The sequence below is a fragment of the Aegilops tauschii genome, chromosome 2 (genome assembly GCF_002575655.3).
Source record: "Aegilops tauschii subsp. strangulata cultivar AL8/78 chromosome 2, Aet v6.0, whole genome shotgun sequence".
Lineage (NCBI taxonomy): Eukaryota > Viridiplantae > Streptophyta > Magnoliopsida > Poales > Poaceae > Aegilops > Aegilops tauschii.
This window is the reverse complement of record NC_053036.3, coordinates 125,500,603-125,506,012: the sequence shown is the minus strand read 5'-3', so window position 1 is coordinate 125,506,012 and position 5,410 is coordinate 125,500,603. Positions and strand designations below refer to the sequence as shown.

The 5,410-nt window shown below is 44.0% G+C and overlaps 1 long non-coding RNA gene across 1 annotated transcript; it reads right to left on the bottom strand.

Moving 5' to 3' along the window:
* Positions 1 to 1,063: 1,063 nt before the first annotated feature.
* LOC120974479 (uncharacterized) lies at positions 1,064 to 1,967 on the bottom strand. Its single transcript, XR_005769871.2, has 2 exons — positions 1,611 to 1,967; positions 1,064 to 1,512 (listed from the first exon to the last, which is right to left on the bottom strand). It is a non-coding gene; the product is annotated as an uncharacterized lncRNA (long non-coding RNA).
* Positions 1,968 to 5,410: the final 3,443 nt, after the last annotated feature.

Below are 5,410 nucleotides of genomic sequence, written 5' to 3'. Positions count from 1 at the left end.
AGTTATCGAGTATGCGGTTCGTATATTACCGTGCTATTTTCACATAAGATATCGAGGGTATATTTTTTAACAACCTTTTCTCCTTTTGGTCAAAATTATCGTGGTGTTTGTATGCAAGTTATCGGGTATACGGTTCATATATTACCTTACTATTTTCACATAAGTTACCAGGGTATTTTTTCAACCACTTTCCCCTCGCTTTGGTCAAATTTACCGCGGTGTTTGTAGGAAGTTATCGGGTATGTGGTTCGCATATTACCGTGCTATTTTCACATAAGTTATTGGGGGTATGTTTTTCACTAATTTTCTCCTTCTTGGTCAAACTTATCGTGGTGTTTCTTCGTAAGTTATCGGGTATGCGGTTCCTATATTACCGTGCTATTCACATAAGTTACCCGGGGTATGTTTTCAACGATTTTTCCCTCTTGGTCATAGTTACCGCGGTGCTCGTACGTAAGTTATCGGTATGTGGTTTGTATATTATCGTGCTATTTTCACATAAGTTATCGGGAGATTGTTTTTCAACAAAAAATTTCCCGTGATCAAAGATATCAAGGTGTTTGTATGTAAGTTATCGGGTATGCGGTTCGTATATTATCATGCTATTTTCACATAATTTACCGGGGTATGCAGTTTGTATATTGTTGTGCTATTTTTACATAAGTTATCAGGAGTTTTTATGTAAGTTACTATGGTCTAAAAGTTACTATGGTGTTCGTATGTAAGCTATAGGTTATGCGGTACTTATATTATCATGTTATTTACACACAAATTACCGGGGTATATTTGAACAAAAAAAATCTGGGTCAAATGTTAACATGGTGTTTTGGATGTAAGTTATCAGGTATGTATTGCTTAAAAAACCATGCTATTTAGAAATTACCGGATATGTTTAAACAACTTTTTTCCCAGATCAAAAAGTTACTGCAGTGTTCTGGACATAAATTATCATGCTTACAATATATATATATATATATAGTCATGCTATTTAGTTAGAAATTACCGCATGGTATAATTGCAATAACTTGTTTTCGAGTCAAAAAGTCACCATGGTCTTCATACGTAAGCATACGATGCTTAAAAAATCATATTATTTACACACAAAAATTATCATGTTACTTTCATTTTTACAGATGCACCTACAAAACACAACGTCAACTGGTCCAATCGAAAGTAGGATTGACTATGAAGTTATTTTCGCGTCCTTGACAGCAAAAATGATGCAGTCTCGCCTATTTTTCTGCCCAATCCGACAGCATGGCCAAGCTCAGCTCGGTATGCCTGCACACATATAGGACTCGACGCGTCTCCTCCATCGTCCTAAACTTTCACCCAAGCCTCTCCAACTTCTCAGGCCTGAACATCTTCTCATGTCCTACCTGAACGGACCTGCCAACTTATTGTCATCGTCGTCAAAATCCAGAGAGTTTACACCCGGTTTGCACTATGCACGCATCAATGTACATACAGATTAAGTGATCGCTTCTTACTTGTTGGATCTTCCCATTGAGCCTGCACGCCACTCAGAGGATTATCCAGCTAAAACTACCACACACTTCAATTCCTGAAGAAATAAGAATGTGGAGAAGCATGAGAACCCAGGACAACACCTGTAAAAGCACACCATCTCGAGGTGAGCCCCAAGGATCCCGTCAAACATGGCGCCAGACGAGGAGGCCGGCTGGGCGCCACCGCCCCCGTCCTCGGCGACCGCCTTGGCCCTCACGGCGTGTTCCTCCAGAATGTTGGCGCCTCGTGGAGCAGGAGCTCGTGGGGCAGCGCGGGTGGCGGGGATCTAGCGGCACACCTGCAGATCCGGTGCGGGAGGCGGCCGAAGGCGCACGTCGATGGCAGCCGGTGGCATGCATAGCCGACGGAAACGGCTGCCGAGAACGGACGCACCTGCGATCAGGGATGAGGAAGGAGACGAGGGATTCAGTCAACGCCAAGAAAAAAACAGAGGATGAGCGTTGCGATTCGATCGGGATCGAAGGGCCAGGGAGTCGTTCGGCAGTTTTTTGACAAAAAAGATGTGGTGTGCCACATACATATTTCGTTTTTTTATATGCTTGATTAATATTTTTATATACATGATCAATTTTTGTCATCATTTTTTAATACATGGTCAACATTTTTACTATACACATTTAATATTTTTTAAATGCTTGATTAACATTTTTTAAATATTTGTTCAACATTTTTCAAATGCTTGATTAATATTTTTATATATATGATTAATTTTTTTCATCATTTTTTAATACATGGTCAATATTTTTCTATACACGTTTAACATTTTTCAAATACTTGTTCGACATTTTTTGAAATGCCTTGATTTACATTTTTTTAATATAGATACACTTTGTTTTTCGTATACGTGATAAACATTTTCTCTATACACACTGTTTTCTCTATACGCACTTAACATTTTTCAAATGCTTGATCAACATTTTTCAAATGTTTTTTTTGTAATATTTATATTCAAGATATATAAGTATACAGAAAATTAAAATATAAAGCAAAAAATGAAGAAAGAAAACGTTAAAGAAACACGGTTGTGGCATCCTGCGCATATGGGCCGGCCATCTCTGTCGCCCCTTCAGCGAGGGTTCCTTTGGTCTCAGCTGGCAGCTAGACATAGGTGCGCTCGAATTGGAGGTTTAGGGGCTGTTTGGTTTGCGACTAAGATTGCCAAAGATTACCACGCCTAAGATTAGGCAAGTTTGACCAACTTAGGTGAGTGTTTGTTTCAAGCCACACCTTAGGAAAGCCACACTAGGGCCCCACATGACATACACACAAAAACTGTGGCAAGATTCCCTTAGGCTTGCCAAATTGTGGCTCTCATTTTGAAGAACTAACCTTAGGCAAGTTTGGCAACATTGTATGGCAAAGTGTGGCATTGCTAGGCCTAAAACCAAATGGCCCCTTAGTTTAGTTCGTTGGCACATTTTTAGTCCCACCTCGTCCACTCACGCACAAGGAGGTGGATAGCTAGTCTATGTAGAGCGCGGCTGGAAAGGAAGCTAGCCGCACAACTAATTGTTGGAAATATGCCCTAGAGGCAATAATAAAATGATTATTATTATATTTTCTTGTTCATGATAATTATCTATTGTTCATGCTATAATTGTATTATCCGGAAGCCATAATACATGTGTGATAGACCACAACATGTCCCTAGTGAGCCTCTAGTTGACTAGCTCGTTGATCAATAGATGGTTGTGGTTTCCTGAACATGGACATTGGATGTCATTGATAAAGGGATCACATCATTAGGAGAATGATGTGATGGACAAGACCCAATCCCAAGCATAGCACAAGATCGTGTAGTTCGTTTGCTAGAGCTTTTCTAATGTCAAGGATCTTTTCCTTAGACCATGAGATTTTGCAACTGCCGGATACCATAGGAATGCTTTGGGTGTATCAAACGTCACAAGTAACTGGGTGACTATAAAGGTGCACTACAGATATCTCCGAAAGTGTCTGTTGGGTTGGCACGAATCGAGACTGGGATTTGTCACTCTGTATGATGGAGAGGTATCTCTGGGCCCACTCGGTAGTGCATCATCATAATGAGCTCAATGTGACTAAGGAGTTAGCCACGGGATCATGTCTTACTAAACGAGTAAAGAGACTTGCCAGTAACAAGATTGAACAAGGTATAGGGATACCGACGATTGAATCTCGGGCAAGTAACATATCGATGGACAAAGGGAATTCTATACGGGATTGATTGAATCCCCGACATCTTGGTTCATCGATGAGATCATCGTGGAACATGTGGGAGCCAATATGGGTATCCGGATCCCGCTATTGGTTATTGGCCGGAGAGGTGTCTCGGTCATGTCTGCATGGTTCCCGAACCCGTAGGGTCTACACACTTAAGGTTCGATGATGCTAGAGTTGTAATGGGAAATTGTATGTGGTTACCGAAAGTTATTCGGAGTCCTGGATGAGATCCCGACCGTCACGAGGAGTTCCGAAATGGTCCGGAGGTGAAGATTTATATATGGAAAGTCTAGTTTCAGTCGTCGGAAGGTTTCGGGGTTATTGATATTGTACCGGGACCACCGAAAGGTGTCCGGGGGTCCACCGGGTAGGGCCACCTACCCCCGGGGACCAAGTGGGCTGAATATGGGTGGGAAGCAGCCCCCCTAGTGGGCTGGTGCACCTCCCCAAGGGGCCCAAGGGGCCTAGGGTTGAAATCCTAGGGGTGGGGGCGCCCCCCCACCAACTTGGGGGGCAAGCACCCCCCTTGGCCGCCCCTCCTCTAGATGCATCTAGGGGGGCGGCCCCCTCTCTCCTTCACCCTATAAATAGTGGGAGGGTGGGAGGGCAGCCGGACCCTTCCCCTCGCGCAGCCCTTCCCCCCCAACTCCTCCTCCTCTGTAGTGCTTAGCGAAGCCCTGCCGGAGAACCACGAGCTCCACCAGCACGCCATTGTGCTGCCGGAGTTCTCCCTCAACTTCTCCTCTCCCCTTGCTGGATCAAGAAGGAGGAGACGTCCCCGGGCTGTACATGTGTTGAACGCAGAGGCGCCGTCCGTTCGGCGCTTGGATCAGATCTTCCGCGATTTGAATCGCCACGAGTACGACTCCATCAACCACGTTCTTGTAACGCTTCCGCTTAGCGATCTTCAAGGGTACGAAGATACACACACTCTCTCCCTCTCTTGTTGCTAGCATCTCCTAGATTGATCTTGGTGACACGTAGGAAAATTTTGAATTATTACTATGTTTCCCAATAATGGTATCAGAGCTAGGTCTATGCGTAGATTCTATGCACGAGTAAAACACTGATACGTCTACAACGTATCTATAATTTTTGATTGTTCCACGCTATATTATATTCTGTTTTGTACATTAATGGGCTTTATTATACACTTTTATATTATTTTTGGGACTAACCTATTAACCGGAGGCCCAGCCCAGAATTGCCGTTTTTGCCTATTTCAGAGTTTCGCAGAAAAAGAATATCAAACGGAGTCCAAATGGAATGAAACCTTCGGGAACGTGATTTTCGAAACGAACATGATCCAGAGGACTTGGACCCTACGTCAAGACATCAACCAGGAAGGCACGAGGTAGGGGGCGCGCCTACCCCCCTGGGCGCGCCCTCCACCCTCGTGGGGCCCATGTTGCTCCACCGACGTACTTCTTCCTCCTATATATACCTATGTACCCCCAAACTACCAGAGACGGAGCCAAAAACCTAATTCCACCACCGCAACCTTCTGTACCCGTGAGATCCCATCTTGGGGCCTTTTTCCGGAGCTCCGCCGGAGGGGGCATTGATCACGGAGGGCTTCTACATCAACACCATAGCCTCTCCGATGATGTGTGAGTAGTTACGACCTTCGGGTCCATAGTTATTAGCTAGATGGCTTCTTCTCTCTCTTTGGATCTCAATA